An 18,416-nucleotide genomic window follows, 5' to 3' on the forward strand; every position below is an offset into this window, starting at 1 on the left:
AGTGGATCAAGTGCCTGCCTACAGGTGTGAGGACTGGAGTTCAGACCCTGCATGCCTGTCAATGTGAGCAGGTATGGTTATCCCCTTGTAATCCCATCAGTGGGAAGGCTGGGGAGGGGCCCTGAAACATGTTGCCTCGTTAGACTAGCTGAACTACTAAGTCCTGGGCTTAAGTAAGAGACTCTGGCCTGATATACAAGGTAGAGAGAAATGAAGGAAGACACTTGATATTAACCTCTGGTCTCCACATGTATGAACACAGGTATACCCCCATGCATATGAATACATATATGCACATTCAAGAAGGGGGAGGGTATGTCTAGAATGATGAAACTCCTAAAGGAGCCTTTCTGTAAAACTTGCAGTGATGTAAAGAAAAGCTGGGGTTGGTCCATCTCCCACAGACACACAGCACTGAGATCTTGTGCACATCGTCTTTGTCCCCTCTGAAGAAGGCCAAGTCACACAGGATGAGGAGGAGGATGCTGGGGTCAGATCAGCAGTTTCCACCTTCCACTGTGGTCCTGGGGCCACGGTGGTGAACAGGAATGCCATGTAAGGGACAGCTTGGACTGGGCTAGTCCAGTTGACAAAGCACTAGCCTTGCACCCTCAGGAATCTACATAAGACTGCTTTCTATTCTGGTCCTGGTGGCACCCCAGGTCAGCTCCCTGAAAACTGCTGCAGCCCTTCCCAGGTAGGGCTATCTGAGAGTACTTGAAGGGTCAGATTAGGTGGGATGCCTCCCACATCCTCACGAGGTGGCAAGGGCATCCTTTTGTCCCTTCCATGGCTGCAGAAGGGATTTAAGATCTGAAGAAGCAGCCATGCCCTAGGGCTGCAGGTATGTTTACACTTCTCATTGGACAGAGTCAGACTGTCGTGAGAACCGGAGGCGGTGTGAGGGTGGTATCTTAGCCTGCTCAAGGCTGCCTCAAGGACTCTGTCTGAAAGCCAATAGCTATCTGCAGAGAACCTAACATGTTAAGATGCCAACATCACAGTTTAGAAATGAGAAAAGATGAGAAATTGCAACTGTCGTGTAGCTTATTCCCACGGTGCACATAGGTGCACATAGGTAACCCACAGGCTAAATGTGACCCAGAGATAGCATTGGTTTTCTCTTGTGAAGCTAGATTTCAGTGTGTGTGTGTGTGTGTGTGTGTGTGTGTGTGTGTGCATATTCAATTGTATATAGTACATTAAAGCACATTTTCTACATTTCTAAATCCCAGCTCATTTCAATGTCTCAGAAAACCTGGTCATCTGAGGCTGCCTTCCTGCATCCAGCAAAGGCAGGCAGAATCTGAGCATCCTTCCCAATAGGCCTGGAGGTCTCCAGAGCTAAAAGCCATTTCTTATCACCTCCCCACACTGAGCCCAGTGTCCATCTGTCACTGCACATGCATGTGTGCCACACTGAAGATAAGGGACGAGTCCCCTTGTAGAAGGAATGACTCATGGCAGGTGTTTAACATGTAAACACAGGATGAGGAAAGGAGGCCTGGCATGGTGACCCTGGCAGCCCTTCCACGTGCACACCCTTCCCCCACTCTAGCTGGCATTTGGGTTTTCATGTTTTTAACTTTGGGGACATCTTGAAGAGAGATAACTTAGAAGACATGCGAGCTGCTGGTGCAGATTCTGGGGAAGCGCAGAGCAAAGGCTCTGCTGGACAGAGCCTGGAATCTGCTGGCAGAGTCTATTTCTGACTAATAGAAAGGAAGTTTCTGGAACGGGGAAGGTTAGCCAGCTCTCTTGGTTGCCCTGGATCTGAGGGGCTTTGGGTGTTGTGGTTTAAAGTTATGTATTTAAAATTCTTGTGGCTATTAATGAGTAGATTATAGAGACAGAAAGTGAAACTTACAGAGTGACTCAGGGCTCCTTCCCATGGAGAAGGCACATGGCTCTAATGGTCTTTCTCTTCTTGCTCAGTCCTAGAGGGTAAGGACATGGGACTGTAAGTGGTCCTCTTTATTTTTTCACCTTTAGACTGTGTGGTCACATGTGTGCAGAGCATGTGGAAGTCACATGTGTCCAGGGCATGTGGAAATCATGCTGCAGTATGTGATCACACATGTCCAGGGCATGTGGAAATCATGCTACAAGGTATGGTCACATGTGTCCAGGTCATGTAGAAATCATGCTTCAGTGTGTGGTCACACGTGTCCATGCATGTGGAAATCATGCTGTGGTATGTGATCACACATGTCCAGGGCATGTGGAAATCATGTTGCAGTGTGTGATCACACGTGTCCAGGGCATGTGGAAATCATGCTGCAGTGTGTGATCACACATGTCCAGGGCATGTGGAAATCATGCTGCAGTGTGTGATCACACATGTCCAGGGCATGTGGAAATCATGCTGCAGTGTGTGATCACACGTGTCCAGGGCATGTGGAAATCATGCTGCAGTGTGTGATCACACATGTCCAGGGCATGTGGAAATCATGCTGCAGTGTGTGATCACACATGTCCAGGGCATGTGGAAATCATGCTGTGGTATGTGATCACATGTGTCCAGGGCATGTGGAAATCATGCTGCAGTGTGTGATCACACATGTCCAGGGCATGTGGAAATCATGCTGCAGTGTGTGATCACACATGTCCAGGGCATGTGGAAATCATGCTGCAGTGTGTGATCACACATGTCCAGGGCATGTGGAAATCATGCTGCAGTATGTGATCACACATGTCCAGGGCATGTGGAAATCATACTGCAGTGTGTGATCACACATGTCCAGGGCATGTGGAAATCATGCTGTGGTATGTGATCACATGTGTCCAGGGCATGTGGAAATCATGCTGCAGTGTGTGATCACACATGTCCAGGGCATGTGAAAATCATGCTTCAGTGTGTGATCACACATGTCCTGGGCATGTGGAAATAATGCTGTAATGTCACCTCTAGCTGAAGCAGAGACCTGCTGGGAGCTTCCTGGTAGACAGACCCTGGCAGTGAGACATTCTTGTGTTTAGTGAAGGGGCTATCCACTTGCCTACATGAATTTAGAAATTTAGATTATAGAAAGAAACTAAAGGCATTGGATTTCAGAAAGCCCTGAGGATGATTTGTGTGTGCTGCTGTATAGGTTAATAAGATTCAACTTAAATACTTATATATGCCCTCGGAGTCTAGAGGGCAGGGAGGTTGGCAGGAAAAGCAGGTGGTGGAAAGCGAAGTATTACCTCTCCCCAGAGGGAACAGAGTCTTGTGATGCCTGGCAGCCCTTTTGAGTTGGACACCTAAACCTGAGGTGAGCATGGCTGGCTACCTCCTGCTTCTAGAGGAGGATCTTATGTGGCACGAAACCTCGAGATTGAGAGCAGCTCACTGCAGTGCAGAGTCAGCAAGTTACAATGTGAGCTACGCTCAGTGTGAATTCCCGAATGAACTGACTACTTTGCAAACTAACCACCAATGATGGTCAATACCATCAACTCAACAGGCTCTCTCAGGAGACAGGCCTTTGCCAGGGCAAGACTGGGAGGAAATTTCTAGAACCAAACTGTGGGGTCACCACCCCATGGATTGAAGTCCTGGTCTCAATACAAAGAAGAAAATAAGCTGAACACCAACATTCATCTCTTCTTTGCTTCATGGCTGCAGATGCCATGGGACCAGCTGCCTCATGTTCCTGCCGCCATATCATCTCATTCCTGAGGTGATACCCTTGAACCATGAACCAAAACAAACTTTCTCTTTCTTAAGTTGGGTCTTGCCAGGCATTTTGTCACAGGTCCAGTACCCTTCCTCAACCATAGGAAGCAGGTGAGACTGTAGCCTTGGCTGGGCACTGCCAGAGGATGTTAGTTCCTTACTATTAAATATGTCCTACTCATCTTGTTTCCCTGGAGAATCCCACCTTGTGTCCTCCTCCTGAGCTTCCTGAAGGCCTATTTGTGTCCAGTTGGTCCCCGGGCCACTATAACTCATGTAGACCATTAGCAAATCAGGTTGTTACTGACACGGGCAAGGAGGTCATGTGGCTTCATCCAGGACATCATTTGTCAGTACACAGAGTCCTGAATGTGGAGCAGAGCAGAGCCAGGGTCCCTCAGACGTGTAGAGCCAGCATCTTTCTCTAATATTCTTCTCTGAGCTGGAGGAAGCCAAGTTTGGGGACAGTCCGGTGGCAGAAAGCATCACTTCTAGTCCCAGCTGTCCTGATGTGTGTGCTATTAAGGACTTTTGTAGTGCGGGCACACCTATCTCTTCCTCCGTTCTTTTGCTCAAGCATCTACCCCTTCCATTCCTGCTTCCTGCCTCAGGAGCCGTAGTCTACTCATATGTAGGCTCTGGACTGTGTGGAAACCACGGTCATCGGTACTGGGGCTGGCTCAGGAGGGAGTCTCACTAGCAGCCATGAAAGAAGACCTGCAGTGTTGCTCTTTCCTGAGAAAGTTTACAGAAGAGGGGCTGGCTCTTACGGGAAAGTCTGCATACCACGACTGAAGTAGATGCAGCCTCCATTAGCCGAAGAGACAGACAGGAGAGAGGGTAGACTTTTGCAACTGAGTTTAGATATGAGGAAGTCTGTGCTGGTAGATGGATTACTTTATCTGAAGAATTCTATCTTCTAAGAGGAGATGTTTTAGATACATTGTTGCACACTTGCAGCTGGAGAAGGGAGTGCCAACAGAGATTCAAACATCCGTCAGAGAGAGCCTCACACCTAGTTCACAGGAGGCTGCATTTAGGTTGAGTTCATTAGTTATGTGCAGCGTCTCATGAAGGGAGTGTAGTTCCAGTCAACAATGTCCAAAGGGGAGCAAGAGAAAAATCAGACCCAGGAGGGCCTCCTTTATCTCCAAACTAATCATCCTGCCTTTCTCTGTGTAGAGACTCTGGCGACACAGTCTTCCCAGCACCTGATGCTTCCCAGCACCGGAGTCTGTTGGAGGAAGGCAGCGGGTGTTTGTGCACCTGTTGAGAGGCTGTTACTTTGCAGTATTTCACCCCACCTCTGCTGTATGACACCCCACCTCTGCTGGTGTATGGCTTCAGAGATACTCAACCAGTGAGTTCCTAACTTCACACCCAGCTGCTGCTCATCAGAGCTGGGATGCTGAAACACTGGTGTCACTGTTGTACCTGGCGCCGTGTGCACCATGGTAAAGGCAACCTCACCAAGAATCATGGCAGCCAGATGAATAGCTCTGTGTGGTGATCAGGGGATTGGAATCCATATTTAAGGGGAGAAAAAACCACAACTTAATTTTGAGCAGACCTGGGTGAGAAAGGCATGTCCCAAGGAGGGCAGGAGGAAGAAAAACCCTTCTATGGTAAATTCAGAAACAATTCGGATTTCCCTTCTGTCTGGTGCTTAGCTTGCCCTTCCAGGCAACGGCAGCACCTATTAGATCCTCCCTGTGTCAGTCACAGCGACAGCTACCACACAGCTCTCTCGTTAGCAAATTAAATGGCTTTTAATAAGTAAAAAGTGCTTTCCAGCACCATTTACCATTGCCATGTTTTTTTTTTTCCCTTTGTGGCACTTCTAAACAATTATGTATTTTATTTGCTTCAAGAGGACAAACTAGCACCCCTAAAGCCCTTGTTTGCTTTCTCTGTCACTCAAAAGCTCTTTTCAATGTCTCCACCTTTGGGTCTAAACAAGAAATATGAGACAACTTTATTATTAAGACTTAGCCCTTCTGCTGGGTGATGATGATGCACACCTTTAATCCCAGAACTTGGGAGGCAGAGGCAGGTGGATCTCAGAGTTCAAGGCCAGCCTGGTCTACAGAGTAGACCCCAGGGGGTGGGGCTGGGAGAAAGAAAGAAAACAATAGCCCTCTCTATTTTATTCGTATGAGTTTTGAGTGCATATATGTATGTGCACCACATGTATGCCTAATGCACATGGAGGCCAGACGAGAGCATGAGATCCACGGAAATATGAGTTGCAGATGGTCATGCACAACCATGTGGGTGCGGGGAATGAAACCCAGGTGCTCTGGGAAAGCAGCCAGTGCTCCTAAGTGCCAAGCCGTCTCTTCAGCCCTGATAGCCGCTCTTAAAACTGTGATTCTGAAATGGCTTCGGGTTTGTTAGAGACAGCCAATGGTGGCTTGCTGTTTTTAAATCATACATTTTTGGGGTACCAAAGACCGAACCTAGGGTTTAAAGGCAAAGGAAGCTGGTATCTACTGGCAATATTTTATCCTTAGCGATATTCTTATGAGAGAAACCTCAGGTGTGCATGTGTGTTCATGTGCACATTTATGTATATTTATGTATATAAACACATACATGTATATATGTGTCTGGGTTTAAGGTCAAGGTTCCCATGGAACCCTTTCCTAGCCATCCACCATGTGTTTTGAGGAAGGGTCTTCCACTGGGACCTGAAGCTCACTGGGTTGGAGAGAATGACTGGCCACAGAACACCCCCCACCCCCAGGTCCTCATGTCTCCACCTCCGCAGTGCTGGGATGATAGACAGTCAGCATCACACTTATGAAGGTCTGGGGATCAAGCTTGGCAAGCACTTAACTGACTTAGCCATCTCCCCAACGTATCCGCTTTTACAAATGTAACTTCCCATGAGACTGGCAGAGCTGCAACTGCCCCAGGGCCACACACAATTGCAGCCACCAAGGATTAGGCTGAAATCCCTGACACTTGGCTCTGCTCCACTTGTAGAAGGTAAACGCCAGCCAGAGGGAATGGGCCCAGTGCACCCTGGTTGTGATGGAGGCTCTGCTAACCCACTGCTAGAGACCAAGACAGAGCCCATCTTCAGGGAAGGTCAAAGGGAGCCAGGAAACAATCTGGCCCTGTGTGGATTGGGGGCACCTGGGAGACAGGACACGGATATTTTGTTCCTTCTGTTTCTGAGCTCTTACTTAATAAGAGCTAAGGAAAAAGTCCAGATCTGAAGCATCTTACAAAGAGAATCCCTCCTTTCCAGACACATCTGCACGCTCACCGTGGGGTCAGAGATCATTAGCCAGTGTGCCTGTCACAAGGCTCCATGGGTATTTGCTGCCACTCAAGGATCATTGTGATGGGGCTCCTGTTCAGTTTGCCTGTAAAGAGGCTTTTGCTCCAATTAAATAGGACTGCTTAACTTTGAACTGGGGCACAGGGCCCACGGTGCATTTGTTATGGGGTACATCAAAGCATCGGGAAGCTGTCAGGAGGTCTCCTGCGGTCTCCAAAGGCCCTGGATGCACTGGGCCATGGCAAAAAACGTAAGCATGCTCATTTCCATGTTCACTGATGTTGGGCTGCGTGGTGGGGCGTCACCCTATCGGGCTTATGGAAGCTGCCATTCGAAAGGCCAGCCCTTGCTTTGAAGTGAGCATCTTGAGAAGGGCTCCTGGTTAGAATCTCGGAAGGCATCGAAAAAATAAATAAAAATAAAAAGCCAGATTCTTTATGCCTACCCAGGTTGCCCTCACTGTACAAAAACAAGGGTATTCATTGTAAGACGTAGGAGAGGGACCTAGTGAAACAGCTGGGAGGTATGTACCCTCCCACATAATGTAAATAAAACCTTAAGAAAGAGTGTTGAGAAGCCATGTGTGAACGTGCATGTGGAGGTCAGAGGACAACTTAGGCGCCATTCCTCAGGGGGTTATACACCCTGTTTTTTGAGGAAGTTCTCTCGATGTCCTGGAACTTGGTGACCAGGCTAGGGTGACTGTCTATCGAGTCCCAGGAACTCCCTATTTCTGTGCCCCCATCTCCCAGCACCGGAATTATAAGTGCATCTCACTATGCTTAGCTTTTCTCATGGGTTCTGTGGATCAAACTTCCAGGCAAGGACTGTAGCTCCAGGTCATTGATGCTTTGTTTTGTTGTTGTTTTGGCAATGGGGGTGGAACCCAGGGCCTTACATGTACTAGGGAGTTGCTCTATGACTGAATCATATCCCGGCTTAGAAAGAGCTTCCTATGGGAGGGAAAGAGAGGCTTGGGAGACAGGATGGAAAGTCCACATCCTGAGTTGGAGAAATTCAATGTTTTCTTTCTTCCTGTCTAGTGAGACCTCCCAGGAGGCTTGGCTCTCCCATGAGTCAGGCATTTCTTTCCTGCCAGGGAGAGAACAAAGTGAGAGAAAGTGAAGGAGCACAAGGGTCATTGTCAAAGAAACTCCTGCCTAGCATAAGGGGCTCCCATCCCCAGTGAGGTAAAGGGAAGGATTCCTAAGAAGCAAGGTCCCAGGAGAAACTGAGGGAGCAGGAAGTGGTCAGCAAGGTGGACAGGCAGAGACGCTGCTTCCAAGCCTGGAGGGAAGTCTAGGCTGGAAAAGTGCATCTCTAGAGTTTGTGTCCATTAAAAGGGACAGGGAGCTGACGGGGGGGGGCCCAACTGAGAGACAAGCTGAGGCCTGGTCATTTGACACCCCATGGGTACTTACATCTTGCTCAGCAGTTTGAAGAGGTGACTACATCCCCAGGAATCCCAGGGTGGCAAGGTACATCCTCACTTTAGAGGTGGGGAAATAGGAGATGCTTGGAGGTACCCAGGCTTGCCAAGGTCACACGGGAGCTGGGGCAGAAGTTGAGTGATCAGCAAAGTCTGTGACAAGACGGGGAAATGTGAGAAGGACACGGGGAGGGGGCAGAGCAGCCAGCCAGAACCGAGCTAATGGGCGGCATAAATTCTTCTAAGTGATTTCTTAAGCTTGAAATTTTATCAGGAATTTATTGTGCAAGCTGGGATGGGGAGGGTCAAGGCTTGGAAGTTTCACCCTGAATAGCCTCTGTAGCATCTCATTAAATACTTGCAAATTGGAGTCACTGAGCATTGTGTCGCAAAAACCGAGAGCCCCTAAAACACATGGAGATAGACAAAAAAGATTTGGGGATCAAGCCTTCTAGCCCCAGACAGGCAGACAGTGGCTCGTCTCTTCTCAGGGGTGTAATGAGGTCACATCATTCCCGGGACCACGGTAGGTAGACAGTGCTGGTCAGCTTGTGTCACAGTGATGGGATATCTCAGAGCATTTCCTGGGGAGACAATAACATGTCAACTCACCCAGCAAGAGAGGATACTGGTAGACTAAAGGATTCCATCTATGCCTCACTTGGTGAACCAATGAGCTTACCGGGGTGACTCATACATAGCCACACCCCTGGCAGGTCCCCTGGGCAATACAGACAGTCACACCACCAAAGAGTCCTACCTCTATCATAGATGATGTTCGACAGTCTGTATCAGTGATAGACACCTCTCAGGCAGTTACACTGTGACAGGTCCCCTCATCCCAATCAGTGGTCTGTCTCTTGTCTAGTGTCAGGTAGGGGCAGACTCTTGAGGATCCCATGAAGGCTGCGGGCTGCTGATGGTCTAGCCTCCTGCACATCATCACAACTCCTCTGACTCAGGAGTGCCCCCAAGTCAGTCTGGTCTTTGGGTCCTTTGAAGAAGTGTATTGTTTAGGAAGCATGGCAGCAGGAAGTTCTTCTAAAAGCTCAGCTTCCCTGTCATCCATCAGCACTGACGTCATTCCTTTCACAACGCGGAACCAAGCTACAGCAGAGACCTAGGATCCCTGGGTACCTGCAAAAGTGAGCACAGACAGCGCCCCCCAGAGCACAGGAGGTAAAACGACATCTCAGAGACTGCTCCTGGGTAAGGTGCACCAAAAGCATGGAAGTAAATGTTGTCCTCTGGCCTCCATATACACATGTGCACACACATGCATACACACACACACACACACACACACACACACACACACACACACACGGTAGCTCCATTTTGCTTAGTGACTCCTAGAGTGGAAAATGAAAAATGCTTATACTTTTAATACTATTTTTCCAGCTTTTGGCATTATTTTACTCTATAAATGTTGGCTCATTAGTTTCCCACTGGTCAAGTTATGTGCAGGTTACATGTATCATAACTTCTCTCTCCTCTCCCCCAACCCCTCCAGTCCAGCCCAATGGACACCAACTACATGTCCACTTGCTCTGCTCCTGCACCAGATTTGACAGGATACATTTTCACCTTCATGCTGACAACCAGGATCATTCAGGTGGTGGTGGCTGGAGCCACATATTTCCCTGCAGCCGCCATGGCCTATGAACATGACTTCCTGCTAGTGAGGTATCAGGTACTTTTCTCTCTGCAGTGACAAAATACCTGGCCTGTAGCCATTCAAGAGAGAAACAGTTTATTATAGCTTATTGTCACAGTAACAAGGTGGCGGGGAGGAAGAGCATGCTGGCAGTAACAGGAGGCCGTCTAGCCACACTGCATCCAAAGTTGGGCGGAAGTGGAGAGTGGACAGGAAGTAGGGCGGTACTATAAACCCTCAAGATCCACCCCCAGTAACCAACTTCCTTTGGTGAGGAGCCACCGCCAAAAGGTTCTAAAACTTTCATCAAACAGCGCCACCAGCTGGTAGCTAAGTGTTCAAACAGTTAATGTCTGTGGGGGACGTGACATTCAAATCAGAACATCTTGTTCTGCATAGTCTTAGGTCTGTGAGTGTTTGATTCGTAAAGATGTCAACAACTGTCCAGCATGTCCACTCTGCTTTAAGTCCTACCTTGGCTAACTCACGCCAGGGCTAACATTTGTTCCCAATCTGACGGAGGATTTGAATCCAGAATGAATAAAGAACTGTCGTCCTCGGCAACCCAAAGCAATCAATAAAAAAGGGAGGACGTGCTGAATAGATGCTTTCCAAAAGACAATATACAAATGGCTAATTAGCACGTGGAGATGCTCAACCTCATTAGTCACCAGGAAATTCGTATTCCAAACACAGTAAGTTAATCACTTAACGGCTAACGGTAAAAACAGAAAAACCACTCAACAATAGCAAATATTACAGAGGACACAGAAGAACTGAAACTTTCAGCCTCTACCAAATGAAGCAGAAAATTTTGTAAACATCATGTTCTGAGTGTCTTAAAGAGTCAATGAATGGGGCAGCCATTCTGTAAGCATTTACCCAAGAGTGACAATTATGAAGTGTGGAGACAGGAAAACATGTTTAGAGCTCTCTCTCTCTGCCTCTGTCTCTGTCTCTCTCACGCTCTCTCACTCACTCTCTGTCACCTGAAGAAAATGCCAGTGCCCATAAGTACATGAGACAATGATAGTGCCTCTTATGTGCTGAATAGAATATTAGAGCTTAGCACCAAAAAGAAACAGAGTCAAAAGTCCTTGATAAAAACTTGGAGTCATGCATTTCTGAGCCCTGTGCCAGGTCAGCCCTGTTTCTTCTTCTTGCTCTCTGGGTTTTGTATCTGGGTTCATGTGGCTCTCCTCTGAGGGTGTGCTCGTGTAAGTAACTTCATAGATGGACACAAAAATTAAGCCAAATGTATAGCTGAAGCTATCCTATGTCAGTAAAACTGGGTCAGGGATTGTTTGGTTGGTGAACAGAAGAGGATTCTGTAAAGGGCATGGGAAGTTCTATGGTGGGGTATCTGTCAGAAGTGATTGAATATAGTTTCAACTTTAAAACCTGTATATCGACTGGAGAGGTGGCTCAGAGGTTAAGAGCACTGACTTCTCTTCCAAAGGTCCAGAGTTCAATTCTCAGCAACCACATAGTGGCTCACAACTATCTGTAATGGAATCTGATGCCCTCTTCTAGTGTGTCTGAAGAGAGCAACAGTGTAGTCACATACATAAAATAAATACATCTTAAAAGTTGTGTATCTATAAGGCTGGGGAGGGGCCTAGTCAGTCCAGTGCTTGCTGGACAACTATGAAGACCTGAGTTCTGTTCCCAACACCCATGGAACAAAACGTCAGGCATGGTGCTATGTATTTGCAATCCCAGCTGGGAAGGTGGAACCCTGCCACTCCCTGATAGACAACTTAGCCTAATTGGTGACCTTTAGGACATGGAGAGGGAGATACTATATCTCAAGGGGAAGTGGACAGTGTTCCTAAGAATGATACCCATGGTTGACCTGTGGCCTCCACAAGCATGTGCACACACATAGACCATCACACCACACACACATTTCAAAAATCCCATCTTAGTATTCTGGCTTTATGTCTTGATGTAAGCATGGCATACAACCAAGAATGGTCACGTTTTCCTCCAGTAGGTTAGAAGTATCTGGTCCAAACCAGAAACCATGAAGAGCAATGGAGGTAGGTTTTATTGGAGTAACCTATTGGTTTAAAAGTTCTCCCTAGCTCCCCAGCTCAGGGCACCCTGAAAGCCATTCTGAGAGCTTCAAAAGAAATGGATGTTGGGGAGGAGGGAAGAAGGTAGTTTCTTGTAAAGGAGATAAGAGAGGAGGAGGAGTTTTCTCCCCGACTTAAAACAGTCTCTTCGTTATAATTAAACCTCTGCTGGTTTACAAGACTTGGTCGGCAGGCAGAATGCTGGAATTCAAAGCCTGCATTTCAGCACCATACACTTCAAACAAAGCAAGAGAAACAGCAATTATAAACTGTTGTTGTTGTCGTTAATTACAGTTGGAGGCCACGGGGAAGATTTGTAGTCGGTCTGGGAGAAAGGACTCCAGGTCTTAAGTTCACAAGGGGGTTGAAGGTAACTGATAGCCCCGTAAACCTCTACAGATCAGCAGATGCTGTATTCCAGGGGCCACTAGAACAACTCAAATCAAGTCAGCCTTACAGTATGGAGAGGGAAATCGAGACACGGTTGTCTCATTCTAAATGAGCTCCAGGATGGGACACGTGTGTAAGCTCCTAGGTATAAATGTGGTTCTGAAATACAGCCTGAGACAGAGTCACTGGCCACAGCCAGCCAGTATTCCTTCCCTTGCTTCAGTTTTTTTTTTTTTTTTTTTTTTTTTTTTTTAAGTTGGTTTTGTCTTGTTTGGTATGGGTTTCTTACAAATACTCATCCCCACCCCTTCAGAGTGTACCCAAGACTATCCGGGCTTTGAAACAGCCGGGCTGTGGTATTGCTTTGTTGTCTAGTTAACTGGCCCTGGTTTGGAAAGTACTGCGGGACTCCTGGATACTATCCCAGACATGTGGTGTTCCCTAGCCGACCAGGCAGAAGGACATTAGCAGGCCAGGAGGTCCAGCCAGATGTAGCTGCCATCGTAAATACTGTTGGGCTCTTGGCAGCAAGTCTAAGCTCTGAACTACAACACTGCTGGACTGCAGGCAGGATGCTTTACAAGTGGGAACTGAGGTGACTTTCTTTCATTTGTACACACACACACACACACACAAGCAACCAGGTAGTGCTCATCTTTTGATGCAGAGACTCTCGTTTTTATTTGGAACTTATTTTGTCTAGGTTAACCACTAAGCCCCTGGGATCTACATGACTCCAGCCGCCTCCCTGCTGTGGGACTGCATGTATCTACACGCTCAGCTTTTTCATAAGTTCTAGGAACCAAACTCAGGTCCACTTGCTTGATTAGCATTTTGTGGAATGAGCTATCTTCCCCACCCCTGAGCTGCCTTCACTGACACGGGGACAGACTGCCCATCGTGGCCTCTCAGGAGTGAGTGGGCTTGCTACATGGTGCTTTTTAACTTGGTGGCTGGGCATAGAGGCTGTAGTCAGGTTACCTGAAGGCTGGAAGGGATAGTGAGGGCTGTTAGAACCATCCTCCTGGATTTCCCCAGGACTGTGGGATCCTGGGATGTCAGAATCAAGCAGAAACCCTAAATCTCAATGGGGACATATAGGAAGCCGGTAGAAGGGTGACTGGAAGACTAACCAAGAGCACTGATCCTAAAGCCATGAGGGACAGGACTGAAGCTTCATTCAGAAGGCTCTGCCTGGGGATTCAACCTGACCAATCGCAGCCATCTTTGTCTCATCTCCACCAATCCTGAGACTCAGGTCATCCCAGCTGGGCCCAGGATGGGGAGCTCAGACTGCTGGGCTAAAGGGAGCACCCTCTCAGGCATGCCAGGTTGGGTTGGTGCTTGCCCTGTGCTAACAGTAATCATCTCTTTGAGTTTTGTCATGAGTACCTCTCTTGCCTCAGCCTAGCCTGGTCCCAGCAGAACTGCCTGAGAGGAAGTTCGGAAGTGATAGATGCTTTGTGAGCTACAGGGAAGAGGAACCACAGGGCTCTCAAGTACTTCTAACATCCTTTGTTGTTTATCTGCATCGGTTCTGTTTTTGTTTTTTTAGCAACCCAGGCACACCACCTTGAGTTTCTGACTGCCCTTAACCCTTCGTATGTTGTGTGTGGGACTCTCAAGCCTCTTCTCTCTTCTCTGGACTTTTGCCACTGACAGGCCTTTGCTCATGGAATTCCCACAGCGGCTGGTATATCTGGCTTCTTGCAGTGTATGAGGAACAAGTAAACCTGGTTCCTCATTCCCCCAAAACCCCGCAGTAACACTCCTGGGCCTCAGCAGTTTCTATCCAATTCAGTCTTGTCACCAAGACTTCCTTGGGGGTTCTGACAGGAAAGGCTAGCCCAGCCACACAGTCATTATCAAAAGCTGTGGGTCTTCTAGACAGGAGAGCTAAGCCTGAACCCTTCTCTAAGTCCTAAAGTGAAGAAGCATTCCCTAGAGTGCCAGGTCTGCATATGCATGAGTAATCAGTCATTACAAAGGACCCGCCTCAGCCCCTGGGCATCACAGACACCTGAGCAGCTTTCATTGGCTTCCCTAGCCCAGTGCTCTTTTAAAGGATGCATGCAGGTGGGCCACAGGGCTCTACCATGGCCTCTTGGAGGGGGATTGCTTAGCCAGACTGTAATCGACCCCACAGCAGCAAGTCACATTCAATTCCAGCAAAGCACTCTTCTCACATGTTGCAATGAAATCCAGTCAAGTTATGTGCCAAACAGGCCTGCTGTGACACACTTTAAGAGTGTCTCTAGTCTTTACTGTGACTGAATCCCATAGCCTAGCACGTTTGGTGTGTGTGGCAATGGGCTGGTATATTTTCAAAAGTACTATTCGTAATTAAAAAGATGCCATATATAAAATTATAGTGCTGAGAGAGATTTAAATGGCGTCCATCGTCATCCCACCACCGTTAACATTTCAGATTACCTTTCCCCAGTTATTTTCATGCAGGTGTTTTTCATTTAATTTTTATTTTAATGCAATGGTAATTACACGGTGTGTGTAATGTCCTGAGCGATTCCTTTAAGTCTGTTTTTTTTTTTTTCCTCCTCTGATTACAAATGGATCCAGTGATGCTAAGACATTACAATGTCCTGTGCTGAGGCCAGACTGGCTGAGATTCAGTGGCTCAGCAATGATAAGGAACTTGGTTCTTTCTGTCTCTGTTCTGGTCAGAATTATGACATCTGGCATAGGAGGAAGGGAAGTCTGTCCTTCCTCAAGACTCAAGGTAGACAAACTTCCAAACACAGGAAGAGTGTAAAGATGCTGGTTAGCTGAAGGAAAAGTCCAGTGCTAATGACACTGTTTTACAGTTGTAAAAAGCTGAAGGATGTCTGCTAGTGCAGACAGCGGGGTTCAGGAAGGGGAAGGGAGTGGATGCTTTGTGCTCTGTGGGGAAGAGGAAGAGGAGGGGGAGGAGGAAGAGGAGGAACAGCAGGAGGAGGAGGGGGAGGAGGGGCAGAGGGAGGAGAGTGGAAGAGGAGGAAGGTGCCAAGGCAGGTAGACTAAACTCTACCTCTTGCTCCTCAGCACACCAAGGAAGGGCAGTAGACACCAGCCAGGCCATGGACAGACTCCTTTGGTGTCAGCCAGTGGCTCAGAGGAACTACAGGGCACAGGAAAGCAAGCTATGCAGTGCTCTGGAGGCTCCACAGTGGCTCGGTTGTGGTTTCCATTGCTGTGAAGAGAGAGCATGGCCGAGGCAGCTCCTATAAAGGGCAGCGATTAATTAGGGATGGTTTACAGTTCAGAGATTTAGTCCAGTATCATCATGGTAGGCAGACACTGTGCTGGAGTCCAGTATCATCATGGTAGGCAGACACTGTGCTGGAGAGGTAGCTGAGAGTTCTACATCTGGATTGGCAGGCAGCAGGAAGAGAGTGTCACTGGGCCTGGCTTGGGCATCTGAAACCCCAAAGTGCCCCACCCAACCCCGTTTGACAAGCTTCCTCCAACAAAGCCACACCTTCTTCCAACAAAGCCACACCTTCTTCCAACAAAGCCACACCTTCTTCCAACAAGGCCACACCCTCCTCCAACAAGGCCACACCTTCCTCCAACAAGGCCACACTTCTTTTAATGCCACTCCCTAAGCATTCAAATGAATCTATGGGAACCATTCTCATTCGAACAATCACTCCACAGATTTCTCTACTTTGTTCCTTCTTTTCTCACCCACCCCCTTTCCTTCTGTCCCAGCTAGATTAATTGTCAGCTTGGCACAGCCTACAGTCACCTGAGAGGAAAGCCTAGATGGAGGAATTTCTGAACTCATTCCGGCCAGTGGACATGACTGTTGGAGATTGTCTTGATTGGTAACTCAGGCTACCATGGGCGGTGCCATTCCTTCCTAGTGCCATCTTGAGGCAGGTCCTCAGATGTATAAGAAACCTAGGTAAGCAGGAGCCTGCGTGACCCCAGCAAGCCGCCTTCCTCCATATTCCTGCTGTATTTTCCTGGTTCTGAGTTCTGTGTTTGGAGGTAATGCTGTATCAGATGGCAAGCTGGCCTGCCTTGGATTTCCTGCCCTGAGTTCCAGTCCTTATTTCTCTTCACGGTGGATTGTGATCTAGAAGTATAAACTGAAATACCCTTTATCTCCCAGGATGCTTTTGGTCAGAGTGTTTTATCACAGCAACAGGAAGGAAAGTAGAACTTCCTTTCTTTTGCTCTGGCAGATAGGGTCAGCAAATACATGTCTGGTTATCCAGCTGCAGCTATGATGGGTGAAGTGAGCCACGGGGTGGAGGAGGGGAACTGTTGGCATATTTTTATAGCTATTTTATTGGGTTTTTATATCTACCTCCCCTCCAACCCCCAACACTAGGTAGGAGAGAAAGAAGATCAGAAGGAAAAGGGGGCATAGACCTCTTTAGACTACTTCCTGCTTATTAGGAGTGTCAGTTCCTAGGGGGCAAGTCCAGTTTTCATCGTCAGATTATCTAGCAATCGAGCAAACACAGCAGCAGGAAGAGCAGCCACAGCCACAGGCTTGCTCAGGCTCTCTCATTTATACCCTCTCCAGAGTCTCCAGAATTAAACTCTGCAGCTGGCAAAAATCACCCCCCTGCTAGTGCCTGAGGCAAATCATAATCACCTGCTGTGAAGCAGCCTCTTATCCCACACCTTAGATTAAAACAAAAAACATATTTGCATAACATAACTGGTTTTTTTTTTTTTTTTTGAAACCAAAATCCTCACTACAGGGGAACAGTGAAAAAAAATGTTAAATTCAGTGCTTCTCAACCTGTGGGTCACGACTCCTCTGGCAAACGTCTATTTCCAAAAATCTTTATATCACAGTTCATAAAAGTAGCAAAATTGCAGTTATAAAGTAGTAAATTAAGAAGTAATTTTTATGGCTTGAGGGTCACCGTGACACAAGGAGCTGCATTACAGGCTCACAGCATTAGGGAAGCTGAGAGCCACTGAAGCATTAGAAGTTGAGAACAAGAAGATAATTCAAGATTGGTCTTTTGAGAACAAAGAGACGCCACTATAGAGACTCAGGGACAGAGAAAGCTGCGGCCATCTGAACGTGTCTTGAACATTTTTGAGTCATTCCCATACCAAGCCAGAGCCCAGGGAACGGAATGCTAACTTAGCTCCCCTGCACAAGGGTGCCATGGGGGGTGTGCTTAGCACCTTGCTGGGCTCCACAGAGCAGGGCAGTTCCACAGCTGCTTTCTTGTGATCTTCAAAAGCGAGGCAGTGAACAGTGGGCGTGGGCCCCTTCTCTTCCCAACAAATCTTTACTCTGCTCTCCCTTGGGAAAACATGAGAGGCTAGATAGATGGGAAGTCAGCCTGCCCCAGTGGGCAGCATCCTAGCAGACTTTAGAGACTTTCTGATTGCATGTATGAGGGCTCCGCTCTCCCTAACTGGTCACCTCCCTCAGTTGCACGTCTTGGTGCCTTCATGGATTGTGTGTGGTGGGGTGTTCACACGTCCTTTGGGGATAGGGCATGCTCATCCTATAGCACCCTGATTCAATGGACTAACAAAGACTCAGTTGTCTTGCACACACAAGGACTGGGGTTTATTCCCCCAGAACCCATTAGAAGGCTAGATGCAGTGGTGTGTACTTGTAATCCCAAGACTGGGGAAGCAGACACAGGAAGATTCCCTACTTGGCAAGCTCTAGCCAGTGAGAGAGTGTCTCCAAAGCAAGGTAGATGTTTCCTGAGGAACCCCAGAGGTTGTCCTGTGGCTTTTATACACACAATTACACATATGTATGAACACACACACACACCAAATTTGAAATCAGTATGGTACTTACTTGCTGTGACCCTTTGATACTAATTTACCACATATAAAACATTTAAACTATGTTATTGATAGAAACTGTTCAAAGTGAGTGTTCATTCAATAAATTATCATATAGAGAACACATAATACAA

At 47.6% G+C, this 18,416-nt stretch overlaps 1 long non-coding RNA gene across 1 annotated transcript; it reads right to left on the minus strand.

Annotated features, from left to right (window-relative positions):
- Positions 1-4,635: 4,635 nt before the first annotated feature.
- Positions 4,636-17,138, minus strand: LOC143435021 (uncharacterized). Its single transcript, XR_013104990.1, has 3 exons — positions 9,140-17,138; positions 8,372-8,963; positions 4,636-8,042 (listed from the first exon to the last, which is right to left on the minus strand). It is a non-coding gene; the product is annotated as an uncharacterized LOC143435021 (long non-coding RNA).
- Positions 17,139-18,416: the final 1,278 nt, after the last annotated feature.

Source organism: Arvicanthis niloticus, chromosome 18 (assembly GCF_011762505.2).
Source record: "Arvicanthis niloticus isolate mArvNil1 chromosome 18, mArvNil1.pat.X, whole genome shotgun sequence".
Taxonomy (NCBI): Eukaryota; Metazoa; Chordata; class Mammalia; order Rodentia; family Muridae; genus Arvicanthis; species Arvicanthis niloticus.